General features: G+C 34.2%; 1 protein-coding gene across 49 annotated transcripts in view; it reads right to left on the bottom strand.

The window, feature by feature from the left end:
* ADGRL3 (adhesion G protein-coupled receptor L3) overlaps positions 1–18,658 on the bottom strand; it is an 858,853-nt gene that overhangs the window by 785,383 nt on the left and 54,812 nt on the right. For 10 of the 49 annotated variants that reach the window (XM_063723426.1, XM_063723419.1, XM_063723416.1 and 7 more), the window contains one exon: positions 18,092–18,140. The exons of the other annotated variants lie outside the window; for them this stretch is intronic. The gene's annotated coding sequence lies outside the window, so the exon portion shown is untranslated. The remainder of the gene's footprint in view (positions 1–18,091; positions 18,141–18,658) is intronic. 49 annotated transcript variants of the gene reach the window in all.

An 18,658-nucleotide genomic window follows, 5' to 3' on the forward strand; every position in this document is an offset into this window, starting at 1 on the left:
TTGCACCACAAATTCCATGAGGTGGGGGAAAGTAGTAGTTAACAGTGAAAGCATTTGTGATAAACTTTAAATGTTTTATTATATGCAGCTGTGAACTGATAAATCTGAAAGTGTCTGAAGCCACTCTTACATGCCACATATTCGAGGGTAGGGAATGAAGTGTAAAAAAAATTTTACTGTAGCTCTTGTAAAATGACACATTTTCTAATGCTACTTCTTTTTTTTCTTTTTCTTTTAACGTTGGCTAGGAAACAGATGGTAGCAATTCAATGCCACAAAATACGCCACAAGGCCTTTCCACGCAAGCATGTTTTTCAGTAAGTACAGAATCTGTGCAACTCTGCAGAAATGGCTAAGTGCATGGGCGCATTCATGGTGGAGGAGGGTAAATATGTCACTCACACTGAGTAGACCAAATTTCTTCATATCCAGGACCGGCCATCTAAGCAGTGACTTGCCTCTCCCAGCTGGGAAAAGACACTATATTGCGTAATTCCTTTCAAATACCATACTTAGGGAAAACAGAGCTCCAGCGTCATGACAGTGGTCTTATTTAAACATTATTTTCCATGGCAAAACACAAAAATCCAACAACAGTAAACTAAAATCTGGTCCTGAGTACATCATGTGTCCTTACTCTGTGTTAAAAACAATAGCAACAATAAAAATAAAAAGAGCTAACAGGTCAGAAATTGTATTAAGCATTTACATAAAACTCATTCCAGTCTCACAGCAATCCTAACTAGGTTTTATCATCATCCCCTATCTACAGATGAGAATACTGAGTAGTAGAGAGTGTAGGTAACTTACCCAAAGTCACACAGCTAGCATGACTGAGGCAAACCCAGCCACTCTGAGTCTAGGATCCACATTACAATGTCCTACACCTCTCCAGAATACCACACAATAGCTAAAAGCTGATTTGACTTATCCTCAATATACTACTTTAGTAGAGTATGTTTTATACAGGAATATCAGAAGTATTTTGATAGGCATTTGATTACACAAACCCTCAGTAAATTTTACTTTAAATGAAGATCATTTCCTCAGAAATATCAAAATTAATTCAATAGTTTTGACAATTAAAGTCACTGAAAAGCTACTTTTCATTCTAAATTTGATGTATGTCAATAAAACAGCAGAATCAATGTTGGTTTTAATTAGCGTCACACTGAAGAGTCCTACTAGAGGCCACAGCAGTGTATTCCATGCTGTCTGAGGAAATGTTAGAATAGGGCATTTCTAATTAATGAAAATCATGACTACGTTATTTTTTTAATTTAAAACAAATGCTCATAAAGTAAAATCTGTCCTATGGTCCTCATTACATAAAACGCAGGGCAGATATAGGTATAAGATTTATATAAGAAGAGAAAGCAATATTATCCTTACCAATTAATTTTCTTTTATTCCTCTTGAAAAAAGTAAGATATTACTCTATTTCCCATTTTCTTTTCTTATTTTTAAAACCTAGGGCTGATGACTTCCATATACTGATTTTTTGTCACAAAAATTTTGTCATTAAAATTCAAAAAACTGACACATAAAACTTTAAAAATTAGTATCATGAAACCATTTTTTGTAAACTCTGTAGAAGCACTACAGAGCACTGCTTTTGCATAAGAAATCATCTGCAAGATAAAGTAAAATGTTTTAGTCTCTTATAAGACACTACAACTTAGAGAAATCAGGGATTCTAAATAATAATCACATATCCAAATAACATGGAACTGACTGTGAATTTATTCCACTACCCAAAGACCTCACAAAATCAAACACTTAAAAAACAATGTATTTTCATCTCTAGTGGTAAAGTTAACACATACTGAAAAGATCTTTGTTAAAGAACTACATTCTCTTTCCCCTTGCTTTGCATTAAACATCACACAAATGAACAGCAAACATCCAGAAGTAGATGGAACTATATATCACCCATTCATTCTATAATGAGAATGAAGATTTGTGAAAGGGAAACCCTTTTACTATTTAGCTCTAAGAGAAGCCTAGAGACGTTCATGACATCTAAATATCCACCTCTTCTAACGTTAAGTGACGTCTTCCTCCATCCTGGTTCTGTGAAAGGTCACTTACACATTAATTCTGGGCTGGCCATGAATGCTGTTTCTGAGTAATCTGAAACAGTTCAAAAGCAGTGTATAGTCTGTCATAAACTAGTAAGTTCTAGGACACAGCTGCCTTCAGCAAAGAGTTCAGAAATGTGGGTAGACTTCCCTGTTTCCTTACCTGTCTCAGCCTTCAGTAATTTACTTTTCGTTGTTGTTGTTCAATGCCACAAAATCAATCTCATAAAGAACTACTTCACATTGATGTGTGTATAAAAGCACTATGTACCACAAGATAGATTTCACTTTACAATTTTTTCCATTTAAGGTCTAAAGTACTAAGAAATCTTAACAAAACTCTTATTCTAAGCCACAAATAGCTCTAGGGGAGTTATATTTCTCAGTGCCATAATGCATAACCTCATGTGAGATGAGACATTTGAAAAACAGGGTAACAGTCATTTCTGTCAAATCTTGAAGAGCAAGGCCTAAGACATTCAATGCTCTACAACTGTGAAGAGCAAAGATTTATAAGACATATAAATTTCACAATTTCATTTTTCCTTCCTGGCCCCAGAAGTCACTTGAGTCTATAGTCCTGACTTCAACTCTGAAGACCTAGATTTGAATTCTGCCACCTCATAGCTAGATTTCCCTGTTATTATTATTTTTTTAAGAACACTAATACCTTCCTTTACCATTTTCTAAGGGAAGGTGTCTCACATGCCTCTCATATAGGAGGCTCCCAATAACAGATACTGTTTACTCTTCTTTCCTCTAACCACAGATTAGGTTTCCTCAGTTTATTATGAGACAGAGTTTTCCAAAGTACAAAAGTGCCATATGAATATTACCCTTTTCTATTTGAACTTAGAAAACAACAGTATCAGGTCTTCCAAAATGAAGTCTCAACATGATTACAGACAATGAAGAAACTGATCAGTAAAGTCATAAAGAGAAAATCAAGTGTTTTGGGCATGGCAAGCAGTAGACTCCATATGTATTAGCTGTTATAAATGGCAGGTGTGAGGATATTTTACATTTCTTGGTCATTCTTATATTTAGTCTGCCTAATGGCCACAGTAGTATAAATATACTTCTGATAGCAATAATTTCCTGCCTTGGCATTTTATACTTCTTTCCTCTAACGTATCGCTATGTTATATGCAAAGTCTAAACTACTATAATTGCCACTCTTCTAATATGATTAGGACCTTTTTTGATTAGACAGATATGCTTCAGGAAATGTCTAATTTCAAATAAACAGATTTTTTTTCATATTAAGAGTATTAACTGAAAAGTAAACAAATAGTATTATTCCAGTGTGGGAAATACTGGTGTTAGTAACATGTAAAATTCTCTGAAATTCTCACCTTCTTTGGAATATTTAATTATTCAGGCAACAATATTCTGTGAGTTCTCGGACCTTTAAGGTTTCCTTTTATGAAAACCTAGAAGACGTGGTCCTGGCACTTACAGAGCCTACAATTTAAAGTTTAGGCTTAAAAGCTGTACCTCTTATTTCTGGGCCTCTGACATTTAACCTTTATGTATTCTGACCTTTAAACATGATTCCTTTTTGCATGTCCCACAGGTTTAAATTATTATGTATTGTATTATGATAACTCTAAGTAAATTGGGGTGTGAAAACAAATCAGTGTGTCTATTAATAAATAAATTGAAACAAGTATTGTTTTCTATATATAGTAACAAATCTCTTTGACATGTTATTTGGAAAGAGAACTAAATTAGAGGAGCTGGTTTCTGTAGCAACCATTTGACATGTAACTTTTAGCACGCCATTTAATTTCTCTTGGTCTCAGTTTCTTTATCTGTAAAAGAAAGGAGCAAAACTAAATGATTTGTAAAAGATTCTGTCAGCTCTCAAATCTACAATCTGAATTAAGTATTTTAATGAAATGAATTAAATGGCAAGTTAATAAATCATCTAGCCGATTAAATGTGATAGTCTGGTTAAGATTTTGTTGCAGGGAAGGCAGAGACCTGCACCTTCGTTTAATTTGTAAAATAATAGATCTAGCCAAAATTAGAGCTTGTTGAATGTGACAGCTTATTCTGCAAACGACTTTATTACTTGAATAGAGCATTAGGCCATATTTAGAAAGCATATGAAGCTGCAAAGCAAAATAGAGTTTTTTATGGCTTTATTTAATGTCATGTTTCCAAAAAAATCACAAATCAGTTCCATTAAATTTAAACACAGATACATTTAAAACTTGGCAAAGGTGGGCATGATAATGAAAGATGATTATTTCTCTACCTGTCTCATACAATGAGGCTACACACAACCATCATCAGATTTAATCTACTCAAACTTGAAACACACGCGATCAAGTGGATAATAGTTAAATTTCTCAAAATCAGACCTACTGTTCTCAAATTCCCTTTAAGAAATACCTTCTAAAAAGGGCACACACCAGAGAAAAGGAAGAAGGAGAAAGTAAAAAGCTATTAAAAAGCATATATGCTATTAAAAAGAGAGAAAAAGAATGTCTGAATTCTCATTCTACCTTGATGTTCTAATTAAAATTGGTCATACAGCAGATACTGCACCTGCCAGCCAAAAGTTTATAATGAACAGAGAGACTTACTGCAGAGTCTCTTATCAGTGCAGCTCCCTTGGGGCCAAAAATATTGATCTCTTTCATTGAATAAATACTAAAGTAACAACAAGAATCCATTATGTCTGACCTAACAAGAATTTTTAATTGAACAAGTTACTGTCTGAATGCCAAAGAAAGAGTGGATATGCTATCACTTACCATTCTCTTCTTAAAGCTCTAAGTATAAAGGGCAAATGATGAATGAGTTGACGAAATCACTCATTTTCTCAACAGTGCTCTCCAAATACATAAATGTCCCTAGTTCTAAAGAATTAATGTAGGTTTTTGCCATCTTAACAACTTGATCATATATTTTCCATAATCTAGTAGCAATGTTTCTCAAGAAATTATCTTGCTCAATTAATAAAATGATGCGTTACAGGTTTAACATTTATTTTTATATAATGTATTTTTCCAAATATGTGTCATATTTTAACATGCCACACACCACTGGAATAAAATGAAAAAGAATGCCATTTCTTTCTCTTTGGAGTCAGTTATTAGCACTAAAAAGTATGCTAGCAACTAGATGTTAAATATTTCATAGATCATTTCCTCAGGAAATTAAGTTACATGAAAATTTTTCTCAAACCACAGTATTTACCTCAAATAAATGGCTGAGGCCCAAGAAATTCTTATACAACTTTATTAGACCCTGGGCTAAAACAAAACAGAAAATAATAAGATGTATATTTGGTTAGCTTAATCAGCAAATAAAAGATAACTATTCCTCTTGAGATAAATTTTGCATTTTGCATCTACATAGAAGAAATAAAATCAGAGGAAAAAAGCTGCTGCAGTTATTTCAAACTGCACTTTTAGGGCTGTGACTTTTGCACCAAAAATTGGACTTTTTCCATTAAAAATAGGAAAAAAATTCTGAAATAATTGAAGCAATTAGTTAGCTTACTGAGACAGAAATTTCCCCCCAAGTTACCAATACTTTATTTTGTCTTGGTCAGTTAGTAATTTAGATGCATATTAAAAGGAAAATAAATGTTATGAACTTGAATCCATGTTTGAGAAAACCAGTCATACATTTACATGGAGTCATTTAAAAATGGCACGTTGGTCAATGTGATGATTATATATAAATTTTAAGGTCAGATATCTATTTTTCCTTCCCAAGATTTTGTGCTAAAAGCCTGCTCCTATACTTCCATAAAACTTACTTGATTAGGATGTTTTATTTTTTTAAGTATTTTCAACATCACTCTGTATATATAGTTATGCTACCTATTTTATAATTATAGTACTCTAATCAAAACTTCAAAATAAAAAAAAGTGAAGTCAACTAAAACACTCCATACCCTAACTCCAATTTGAAACAGATATCTTCTCTGAGATAGATACAGAGATTAAGTTCATGTACAGCCTGCCTTTTTATTGAGAAGCTCACAGTTTTTGTATGCCAGTACACGAGAGAGAGGCGGGAAAAGAGAAAATAAGGCATCTTTGTTTATTTGTTACTGAACCATGATATCAGGAAAAAGGGGCAGCCATCCATATTAATCATACTTACAATATCAATTCACAGTAAATGTTCATTCTATTCTGTGCTGTAATGTTGAGAGTGGTTTTTAGGAAAGCTAAAATCAAAAGAAAGATGAGAAAACTGACACTGTAGGTGCAAATGAATCAATCTGTGCTTCCTCAGCTCTCTAGGGATGATAGAGCATTGTAGTGGAAAATAGGAAGGTGCTTGCAAGTTAGCCAGTCTCTGAGCTCAATGATGGTACGGTAGGGTTACAGGTATTCTCTCTGTGTGACTCTTATTTAACACACATGAATCTTTCTTAGGGGAGGAAGCAGAGACTTTTATTCCTGCTAAGTTTAGCAGCTATGACCTTCCTTGAAAATAAGAAAATGCTGATTGATGCTTCATAAATATCACATTCTGGCAATTCATTACATTAGACATTTATTTTGTTTTTAGAAAAGGTTATTATAACTATAGTCCAATGGAATTGAAAGTTTAATTTTCCAGCTAGCACTATAACTGTTTTCATTATACTAATTTATTTTGAATCTGCTTAAATCTTTTAAATATGTTTTAAATATGACATTCAATACATCAAACCTACTATTAGGCTCAGTATTATAATACTTTGACAAAGTCTAATACTAAGACCAAAATTTAAAATACTTGGAAAAATACTATTAAAAACTAAACAAAAATAAATTGATTAGTGATAGTCCAGCATATTTCCATTAATGAAATTATGATTTTGAACTCTCCACTACCTTATTGCAGTAACGTTCCTATGATTTTACTATTAAAGAATGATAGCACTGACATTAGTTCTGGCTTACTTCATTTACTGGACTACTATAATTTGGAACAAAAAGATGTTTGTATTAAGCATAAAATATATTTGGAAGGCTTAGATTTACCTTATATATAAAACAATTTTCATTCTATAAGAATAAGTATTAAATTTGAAATGACAATTATGACACTCAGAATTATGTCATAAAATTTGTATCGCTATGTTTTTATATTAGTCTGTAAATCTCAAATAGGATCCACAAATTTCAATATGGGATCCACTGCAGAACATTTCCTATCTACAAATTCCGCCCACACACATCCAGTAAGGATGTAGTAAATCAAAGCAATATATGATAAATCTCTTTTTTCAATAGAAGTGATGTTAAAATTGAATGGCATGTTCTTAGAGTCTAGAACTCCCACTACATAAAAGTCCTCCCAAATACAAGTCAGCTGTTTGTTCTGCTTTATGAATATGTTTGAGCACAATTTAATCTTTTTAAAGTATCTACAAATGCATTTAAAGATGTAAGAGAAGTAAGGCATAGAAAAAGCCTAGAAAACATCTCTGTCTAAAGTAGTCCCAAAGCCAGAAAGATCATGAAATGGAGAACCAAGGCCAGTGTCAGAAAACCTTTAGAATAAAGACCCTTAGGATATAATCGTTCAGGGTGGCCAGAGAAGGCATGAAGCAGAAAGCCCAGAGAACCTCTCTGAAAATGGAATCATTGTTAGCATAACTATAAAGTATAAAGAAATTTAATCAGTAGATTACCTGAAATGGTGCAAATTACTGTTGAGTTTGTTATCAAGTTATCACATCCTGTATGAAAATTCTAGAAATATAAAAAGACTTAAATATGTGAAATTCAAAAGTTAGTATCCCAGAATTGCATGTTAAATTTACACCACTGTAGATCATTTTCCCCACATATCAATGTATATTCATGTATGTGGTTTTGCAAGGGACAGGGAAAAGATAAATTCCAAAATGCAAATTTTGAAGATTATATTTTAAGTTAGAATTGTACTGAAGGTCAAAAATCATACATTGAAGCTAATTTTTCACATTATCTTACTGTGTGTGCCAGGACCTCCTATTTGCTGGAAATGACGAACCTCTACAGTATGTTACATTGCTTTAATTCAAAGGCCAGTTTGATTCAGCACTTTTAGTTATTCATCATTGCTCAAGGCTAGCAAATTTCAAAACTTGTCTGTTTCAGCCAATTATCTCACTTTTTTTCTCCTGAAACAAAACTCATGATGTTATACTCTTTATCATATTACACAGCACTTTTAGCCCACAGAAATTGGAGGTTACTTAGAATATAAGGTATTCCGAGCACATTTTTCTGCCACTGTTCAAAGACACTTTAGTTAACTACTGTCCTCCGCTTAGTTGTCCCAGGGATATAGGGAGTAACTGTTGCTGTCAAGGGGTGGATAAAAAACCTAGAAGAGACAGCCCAGAATCATCCGGCATATGGCAGCTCTCATGGAGCATGGGAAAAGTCAGTAAATCAAAACCACCTTAGAAATAATCTTGTGAATTGTGAATGTGATGAATAAAGATCATCAGCAAATGACAAAGCTTCACTTATTGAAACCCAGTATTAACAGGTTTTTTTTTTCCAAAGTTGTTCTTTGGTAGATTCTAATTTCCCAGAAATAAGAACTATTACTCAAGTTGACACAATTAACAAAAATCAGCCCAAAGATTCTGTATACAAAGATAACACCTACTACTGTTCATCAAATAAGCATGTTTTGAAGAGTTTGTAATTTTGTCTTCTCACTTTTCTTTTTTTCTTCCCTACCTTTTCCAAGTAGGAAATCCTACCAATGCTCTCTTGCCTCTTACTTGGGTGACCAAAAATACAACTTTATAGACCAACTGTAACCACGAAACACACAAGATGCCTTTTACTGACGTACATGGTTACTGAGACCTATGACCTTGGCCTTCTTAGCTTGTACTGGTACTTACTGAAAAGGTTTTGTTTATTTAAAGAAACACTTTTTTCCAAGCATAACATATACTTTCAATACAATGCATCTCTTTTTCCCTCCCACTGTGTAGAGCACAAGAGATAAACAATGGAATTCCAGTACTAGCAGTATTTGCCATAGGTCAAGTATACTACTCTAAATGACAATTCTCTACTTTATTAGTAAAGGGCATGTTTGATAGAGTTTCCTACTGTCAAACAAGCACAGTATTTACCATTATAAATTAACAATTTGACATAAAGAAAGCAAACCTTTGTGTAATATACACTGGTTTTACTTTTCTTGAATACATACGTGGGTGATTTTTAAAAAGCAAGAAAGGGAAGGAGAGAGAATCTGAATTTTTCTGTGATTTAGAAAGAAGGAGCAACCCTCATACACTTACTATATGTCAAAAACCTATTTTATAATGTCTTTCCAAGTTTATAATCACTTTGAGAAAAACCTAAATCTAGATAAAATAGTCCTTTGCTATGTTTGCCCATTTGGGGTTCTAATTGTGGAGAGGGTAGTTTAAGGAAAAGGTTAATTAACACAGCTGGACCTACATGAAACATTTTTGAAGCTAACACAATTTCAATTCAGTTCCCCTAGAAATCAGTTCACTGGAATTCTTGGCTTTCTCCCAAGCAGTTTCTTAAAAAGGTTACCAGCTTAATTGAACGAAATCAGAGTCTGCAACCGTCAACAATTATCTATAGAGCAATACTTGTTATTAGGCTGAATAAAATCAAAGTTAGAAACCAACCACAATATTTATGGTGCAGTAATTCTCAATATTGGCCAGTCTGATTGCATTGAACTATTAAGAAAACTTCCTGAAAATCTACTTGTCTCCTCTTTCATGCAGACACCACACAGATAATCAAGGATACCAACAAGCCTATCTCAAAATAATTTCCAGTTATTACAAAGGAAATCAAAATTAACCTGGAACAAAATTAAAAAAAAACTACCCTAAATGGATAAATAAACATAGCCTATTTTATCTACAACCATGAAGCTCTGGACATTACGTTTTCTGTTGACCAATCAATCACTTCTACTTTATGGTATGGGTGTTGCTTACTGTTTCAATACTTATATCTCCCTGGTCCTGGAAACTCTTTTTGATTCATTTGAGAAGCAAGTGCCCACAATTTGGATGGACAGAACTTGAAATGACTGAGCAACAGAGTCATAATCATACTGCATTGAATGCCTCATTAAATGACTAGCAGCACATCACATATCATTTAAGGCTTTTTCTGGTACCTCATGGAAAACAGAGACATTCTATTGAAATGAGTAGGATTTAGAAGTGCTTATACTTTTTGTAAAATGAAACGCTAGAATTATACATTAAAAAGTCACAGAGATGAGACTTTTTCAGGGCCTTTTTTTTTTTCAAATGCACTCTATGCAAGACAACTGCTTTACAATTTACATTCAATTACAGCTCATACTGAAAGGGTTAAACCCCAGTTACCAGGTTTCTCCCCATTAGGAATAGCCCAATATTTTTTGAATGCCAAAGTGAATTTAAATATTATTTTTCTGGGAAAATTAGTTTTTTTTTAACCACAAAACTCAATTTCTATTAAAATATTTTACATATTCTAAATTTCAGTTTAATTATTTGCACTTGATAAGGTTAATAAAATGATATATATTCAGGAAACAATACAGCAAAACATAAATTTGAATATGGTTTCTGCGATTATTTTACATTTGCATAACTTTTTAATTTAGCTATTCGTTATCTACTCAATAAATAAATATATCAAATTGCATTCAACAATTTTCAGAAACCACAAATATGAAATTTTCATGTTTGTCTTAGAATCTAACCTCTTATAAATATGCACAGATCCTAATTTTCTGGATGCTATTTTGCAAATCTTCCCCAGTACTACCACTTGAGAGATAAGAAACTGGTGGCTGGTCCAGAAACATTTTTAAAGGTATATCCTTCTCTGGTTGAGTTACAGTAGTTTTTAAAGAGTGGCTATAGTGCATCAAATAACAAAAATAATGAATTGGTTCCACATAATTCAAATTATTTAATAAAAAGGATAAGGAGTCTGTGATTCTGTGGTAAGTTGCTAGAATTGTATAAAGTAGAACAAAATTAGAGAGAGAGAGCAATAAGTCCTCAGCTCCTGTTTTCTTTTTCTTTTTTCTATTAAGATAAATGCTCTTAACAATGACTACGATAGAATAAATACGATTAAGATAAAAGGAGGGCCCAAAAGAGAGAAAATGATAATAAGAGATCAGAGAAGTTCCAGTTACTGGCCCAGGTAAGAAGCAGCCCAGGTGAGTAAAAGATACGAGAATGACGAATGCTAATACAGTCTCTGGAGAATGTGAAATCAAATGTTGCCCAATTTTTTTTTAAAAAAGAGTGAAATCTAGAAATAACACAATGGTGACCTTAACTTTTTTCTGGTAAAACCATAACTGATATAACATAGAATTAGCACTTAACAGAGAAAAGGGGGGACTTTTAGTGAAATCATGCCAAACTGATGTTATTTTCTAATTTTGAAAGGGTTACTATGATCAGACACTCAGCATACCGAATTTCACAAAGACCTTTACTACAAAATAACACATATGATACATAATAAAAATAATGTATTATAATTACATTGTCATAGATGGCTGAATGATCATACCACATGCCATGACACTGCTGTGGCACTGCTAAAATGTAAAAATCATTATTATAATATGAGCATATCAAAGATGATGCTCAGAGATAAGTCTTGATTCCATGATGAGCACTTTCAACATGGAACTGTGTTCAAAAATAAACCTTTGAAACATAGTTTACTAAGCCGTTCCTTGGTCTCTCTTTTAATATTTCAGTCTCGTCGCTCCCAAACATCTCTAACTCCCCTTGAAGTCTAAGCTCTAACCCTACTAAACTCAGCTGACTAAAAGAACAATCCTGTCTTAGTTTTGGAACTTCACACACATTGTTTCTTTCTGCCTCAAATATTTTTATCCTCACTCTTTTCATGGCAAATCCTAGCATTTTTCAGAAGTCAATTTAGATATTACTGCTTTTGAAAGGAGATGCTCTCCTTGACCTCCCTGGCTGGTTTAGATGTCCTCGCAAAGACGACATTGTAACACTATATTATGTTTTGTAGCATACTTTATTGTAATTCTTTCTTTAATCATTTGTCTCTTTTATTCAGCACTATGCCTATAAACTAGCTCTTGAAAAAATAAAAATTCCTTATTTATAGTGTTGGCCAAATTCCATGGGAAAAATATCCTACCACCACCACATACACACTCTGGCAGATTTCAAAATACAATTGCTCTCTGTATCCGTGGGTTCAGCATTAATGGATTCAACCAACAATGCATCAAAAATATTCAGAAAAAAATTCCAAAAAGTCCCAAATACCAAACTTGAATTTGATGTGTGCCAAGTGCTACATCGAACCCACACAAATGAAAAAATGTGTAGGCCTTGTATTAGGTAGCATAAGTCATCTAGAAATGATTTAAAGTATACAGGAGGGCCAGGTGCAATGGTTCACGCCTGTACTCCCAGAACTTTGGGTGGCTGAAGCAGGAGGATCTCTTGAGCCTAGGAGTTTGAAACCAGCCTGGGGAACATAACAAGACCTTGTCTCCTCTAAAAAAAAAAAAAAAAAAAAAGAAGAAGAAAAAGAACAAAAAATAGCTGGGAGTGGTTGTGGATGCTTGTAGTCCCAGCTACTCAAGAGGCTGAAGTGGGAGGATCAAGCTTCAGCCCCGGAGACTGAGGTTACACCTTGGTAAACTGATATTTTTCTCTTAATACAAATAAGAAACGAGAATGGCGAGTGTGTTGGCTCATGCCCGTAATCCCAGTATTTTGGGATGCCAAGAGGGGAGGATCTCTTTAGCTGAAGAGTTCGAGACCAGCCTGGGCAATATAGTGGGACCTTGTCTCTACAAAAAATACAAAAATTAGTTAGGCATGGTGGTACATGCCCATAGTCCCAACTACTTGGGAGGCTGAGGTGGGAGGATCACTTGAGCCTGGGAGGCACAGGTTGCAGCGAGCTGAGATCATGTCATTGCACTCCAGCCTGGGTGACAGAGTGAGTCCCTGTCTCAAAAAAATTAAAATTTTTTTTAAAGGCCACTAAGATTTTATTGCATAAGATTACAAAGCTCCTAAACCAGTCTCTTAATTCAAGTGACGGTCAAATTTCTATGTATTGATGCATATTCCATGCCATGCATTCTGCTAGGCACTTTTCATTTATTATCTTACTTAATTCTTACAACCACCCTAAAAGAGAAAATGAGACTCAGTGACATTAAGTAATTTTTCCAACATTAGAAAGGCAGTAAATGTCAAAAATAACATACAATACCGCATTGTCTAACACCAAAGCCTTTGTTCTTACAATTACACTCTATTTCTGGCATAAACTGCACTACACTATACAGTCTCTATTCATTTCCTTATTCATTAACACAGGAATCTGGTGATGCTCAGAGAAAAGAACAGACAGAGATGTACATTCTTGGTTTTTCGTGTCAACAGCACTTGGTTAAATACTTTAGTAAAAGATAATAATAAAATGAATACAGTTCATTTTTGCCTTTATCTGTTCTATCTCTCATCCATATAATATAAAACAACCATCATTAGGTTTCAAATACCCTTCAAATGTTTCATATATTTACAGGTTTATTATTCAATGAAACCATCTTCAAATATCTGAATCATTCTGATCTCTCCCAACTCTGACCTTGAATGGTATTAATATCTAGCATGTTTATCATACATTTTGACATTTAATCTTACACATCTCATAAGCACCAATGAAATTTGAATTTCCTTGATTGCAAGAACCATTTTAATGTTTTGGGGGGAATCCCTGAAGCCTCTAGTAGTGTTAGATTCAAGTACTCATTCAAATGCTTCCTAAATTGAATCATAAAGTAATGATTTTTGAAATTGTGGAAAAGAGAAAATCTAATACGTCACAGGCCTATATCTTGGTAACCTATTTGAGTCTGCACTGATTTGCCTCATGTTATATTAGAATGTCCAAGATTTCCAATGAAAGTGAATAGTTGAGAATATAAATATGTTCAAAGGGGAAAAAAAGGTAACAGAAAAAAAGATGTAAAAAGTAAACACTCCTGCTTTCCTCCTTTCTCACACCTCATTGGTGAGGAGGACATTTCCTAGTGATTTCAGCGGCTAGCATATGGACATGCTGTTCAGGAAGGCTTCATGCAACATAAACACTACGAGGATAAAAGTGAAAACCCTAGGCTGTGGGAACAATTGCTTTGTTGAGTTTGCTTAGAATTAGGAAGAAGCCTGACCAATACTGAGCAGTAATGATCTTCTATTAAATTGTCATTTATTTATTTATTTATTTATTTATTTATTTATTTATTTTGAGATGGAGTCTGGCTCTGTCGCCCAGGCTGGAGTGCAGTGGCGCGATCTCGGATCACTGCAAACTCCACCTCCCGGGTTCACGCCATTCTCCTGCCTCAGCCTCCCGAGTAGCTGGGACTACAGGCGCCCGCCACCACTCCTGGCTAATTTTTTACATTTTTAGTAGAGACGGGGTTTCACTGTGTTAGCCAGGATGGTCTTGATCTCCTGACCTCGTGATCCGCCACCTCGGCCTCCCAAAGTGCTGGGATTACAGGCGTTATCCACCACACCCGGCCCATTTTTATTTCTTAAATGTTAGATATGGTGACAATGGGAAGATGCTAGTGAATGATTTTATTGGCATATATCATGAATTCGTTTTGAGATAAGTTCAATTGATGGGGAAGTGTGCCTGGAGTGATAGAGCTAATGAGGCAAATTTGAGAATGCTTTAAAATTTTGGAAAGATAAAGGAAAGGCCAAATTAGTATCTTCTTATTTTGATATGCGATTTAAGGAAGCAAAGTAAATAAGGATAATTTTTATTGCACTAGCAATGTTCAATATTATCCACTTATACTTCCTAGAAGTAGGTTATTTTGTTTATTTTTGTGATATATATGAGTGAAGTGATTATTGGTGAGGTAGCTAACTTATCTATTGTTTATAGACTCCCTGATGTTATAGTTCTAGGGGCTACAAAGAAGAAGAAAGAATAGTACACTGGGTGTACTCTCCCACTGGTTAGACAACACCTTAGAAGTGTCAATAATAATTCACTGATTTCATTGTATATAATGTATACACTGACTATATAAACATTGATTTCAATATCACTGAGCACTTCGTATGTGTCTAAAACAGACCTAAGCACCTAGGCATTATGTCATTTAGTTCTCACAACAATCAGGAGGCAGATGTTATTTGCAGTGCCCTTCTACAAAGGAAAGAATCAGGGAGGCAACATTTCCAAGGTCACTCATCCCAGAGGAGCAGAACAAAAACTTGAATCCAGGACTCCTGGCCCTAAGGCTTCATGAACCACATTGCAATGATGCAACATAAACCACGTGCTTATGAATTCCAGGGGATCCTGGTGGGTACTAAATATAACAAGAGTTGTATGTAGAGAGGATTCTAATACAGAAGGAAAGTAACCATCAGCACCAAAACCATGGTGACTTCTGGGGCAAAGTGTCTCCTCAATTGGGGATTCTTTGCTGTTGTAAGAAAGAGGCCTGTATTACTGGAACCCCAACTACAGTTTATCAAGGGACCTGGTCCACAAGTCCATTCAGAGCTAGCAAGCAAGATCTCTTGAGATAATAAGTATTTAGTCTGGGGGGGATAGGTCCTCGCACTAAGGTTTAAAAAATATTAGTCCTGGGGGAAGATGGGGGCTGGTAGTAGCTAAAGGAAGACAGACCTTGGGGATTTCTAACCTGTATGTACTCACACACCACTTCTGACTCTCAGAGAAAAATCAGGCAGCTAGGGCCACACACACATTTTCCCCAAAACTGCTGTGCCTCCTTCCTAAAGCATGGGGTGCGTGCGTGTGCACATGCACAGACACACACACACACACACCTCTAATTCAATTAAGCGAAATAAATCGAAAAATGGTATGAAGTGAAATAATCTTTAATAAGTTTGTATAAACTGACTACAGATGATCACTGATACCATATTAACGTTAATTATCATATCTTATTTGATTTTTACTTTTGACTGTTACTTATCATATATACCAAAATACATCCATATTGGGTTTTGGGGGGAGTTGAATTTTAATATTTATCTTTGTCTTTAAAAACTGCACTAATAAAATACACTTAATGTCTTCCTGAGCTACCTATTTAGTATGTCTAATACTATGTTCAAAGAACCCTAATCTTCTTAAATACACATCTTGTCTGTGGACTTAAACAAACAGGTTCACTGGCCCACACAACATATACTTGCTACCAAAGGATTATTGTGGTTTTAAGAATAATAATCAATAGAACTAATTAGAAACCATAAATAAATATTATGTTAAAGCTATTGTTTTGAATAATTGTCTTCTTTCTTCTCTCCACAACTTGGAAGCAAATGGAATTTTTTATTTCTTTCAACAGGGTTAAAAATTGAAACAAGATCAGTTTCTTGACATTTTGATCTATCACAGACTACAGTGATATTATTCATAGGAGGGCAAATGTGTCAGTGATAGACTTGGGAATATGGATTTAATAGAAATACCACATTTTGATCCTGAGGAATTCAAAATATTGGAAGGTGAAATAAAATCATGGAAAATATTTTACAATGAAACTGCCTCTAAGAACTATGGGCAAGGTTTGTCATTGGCTTTGCGGAATGTACACTAAGATTTTTCAGCATACTTTTGTGTTTGGCTGGGAAATATTGTATTATAATTTTCATGTTTCAATTCATGCTAAAATTTGATTTTATGCGTGTGTGTTAAGTATGTGCATAAAAGACCTCAAGTATAAGAAATAAGAAAGATAATCAAAAAAACTGTTAGTATTTTTGTAGGAAATATTAAATTCAGTTTTTCAAAGGCACAGATTCTTTTTCCACTAATAAAAGTAGGATATGAGACTACAGTTAGTGAAATGCACTGCAAATTTAACCACATTTTTAAAATGTGATTTCAACCTGGATGTCTGCAATCATCCTTAGAGTTTATAAACTCAGTTTATTTCCAGATTATACTTGACAGAAGGTAAAAATTAACATAAAGCGAATCATTGGTAAAGCAAAAGTAAAAATGCGCTTTCTGTGTTTGATTTGGTATTCATTCACTCACAATACTTCTTCACACAAAATAAACAAACAAACAACAGATGCTAATCTCTGAAAATTTATCTTGAAGGATTTAAATGATGTTCTTGAAAATGTCAAGTCCTTTTACTGGCTCATATTGAGAAAAAAATGGATAATTGTTGTATTATTGTTACTAGTTCAGAAAAAACTCACAGTTTTCATAAATTCTAGTCAGCTTTGCAGAAAGATAACTTCTGATGTGTTTTAAAATTCCTAATTATCCAACAAATGCTGCTACAGTTTAAATCAATACTCAAATACACACATAACAAGGAAAGAAGAGGCATACATTTTGAGATTAATGGTGTAAAAAGTAAAGGATAAGGAAAAAAATGATTAAAAAACAGCTAAATAACCAATTGTTATGTTGTCTCAGAATTTTCTGTCAAGAGAATGGCCACCTGATTGAAAAGAACAGAAGAAAAACTTACCAGAAAGACAAGTGAGGTTAATGCTTAAAAAATGTGTTTTGAGAAACGAAAACTTTTTTATTCACTGAAAAAGTGTTTCAGTCCCCTGGACCCTTTGACTAAGGGCCATATTTTTTGAAAGGACATGCAAAGTAGATCCAACAACTGCAGCAATCTTTGAAGGAACTTAAAAGGTTGGGGAGAGGCCAGAAGACTGCAGGCTGACGCAGAAACATGCATATTCACTTTGCAAAAGAGGAGAACAGTAAATTCTTCAAAATATCGACAGAGGAGCTTTACACTATTCTTACAAAAGCTTCTATAACAACTTACTAGGGATTGATTTGTATGGTGCTAAGAAACAATTTATTGGACCCTGCCTAGACTAACCGTGAGCTATTTCAAATGAAATAATGAGAGGCAGACAGGATAGTGGTTAAGAATGAGATTTCTATGTTAAACTTCCAAGACTAATTTCCTACCTGTGCGATGTGGCCAAGTAATTTCCACTCCTGTATGTTGGCTTCCCCTCTGTAAAATAATAATAATGGAACTTCATAACATTGATGTGAAATATAAATGCATTTAATAGATCTTCATGACAACGTAAGAATAATTACATGTCTCCTTCTGAGTAAATAATCAAAAATAGTATATCTAACTATAAATTCTATTCTTTCAGAACATATCAGACACGCATAGCTTCGCAATGTGGAAGATAATGTCCAACTGGTTTTAACAAGGCAATTGCCAAGTTCACTCATGACGGTCTTCTCCATACAGCGGAGAAGAAAAAAAAAATTACAGAAACAAAATCAAGCCAATGTTTACTAAGAGGAATCTCAAAACTATTTCATAAGAAGACCAAATGAATCATTTCAAAAACTCCAGCGCATCAGTCTGAATATACTATAACTTCTGGCCATAAGATTTGCTTCAGACAGCAGCTCTTGAGAACTTTCTGCCTTAAAAATTTCACTGAAGTGAGCGAGTCTGTGTTCAAGAACAACGGGATATCAACCAACCCTGAGTGTCAGCAACAAATGAAT

This window comes from Pongo abelii, chromosome 3 (assembly GCF_028885655.2).
Source record: "Pongo abelii isolate AG06213 chromosome 3, NHGRI_mPonAbe1-v2.0_pri, whole genome shotgun sequence".
In the NCBI taxonomy this organism is placed as follows: Eukaryota; Metazoa; Chordata; class Mammalia; order Primates; family Hominidae; genus Pongo; species Pongo abelii.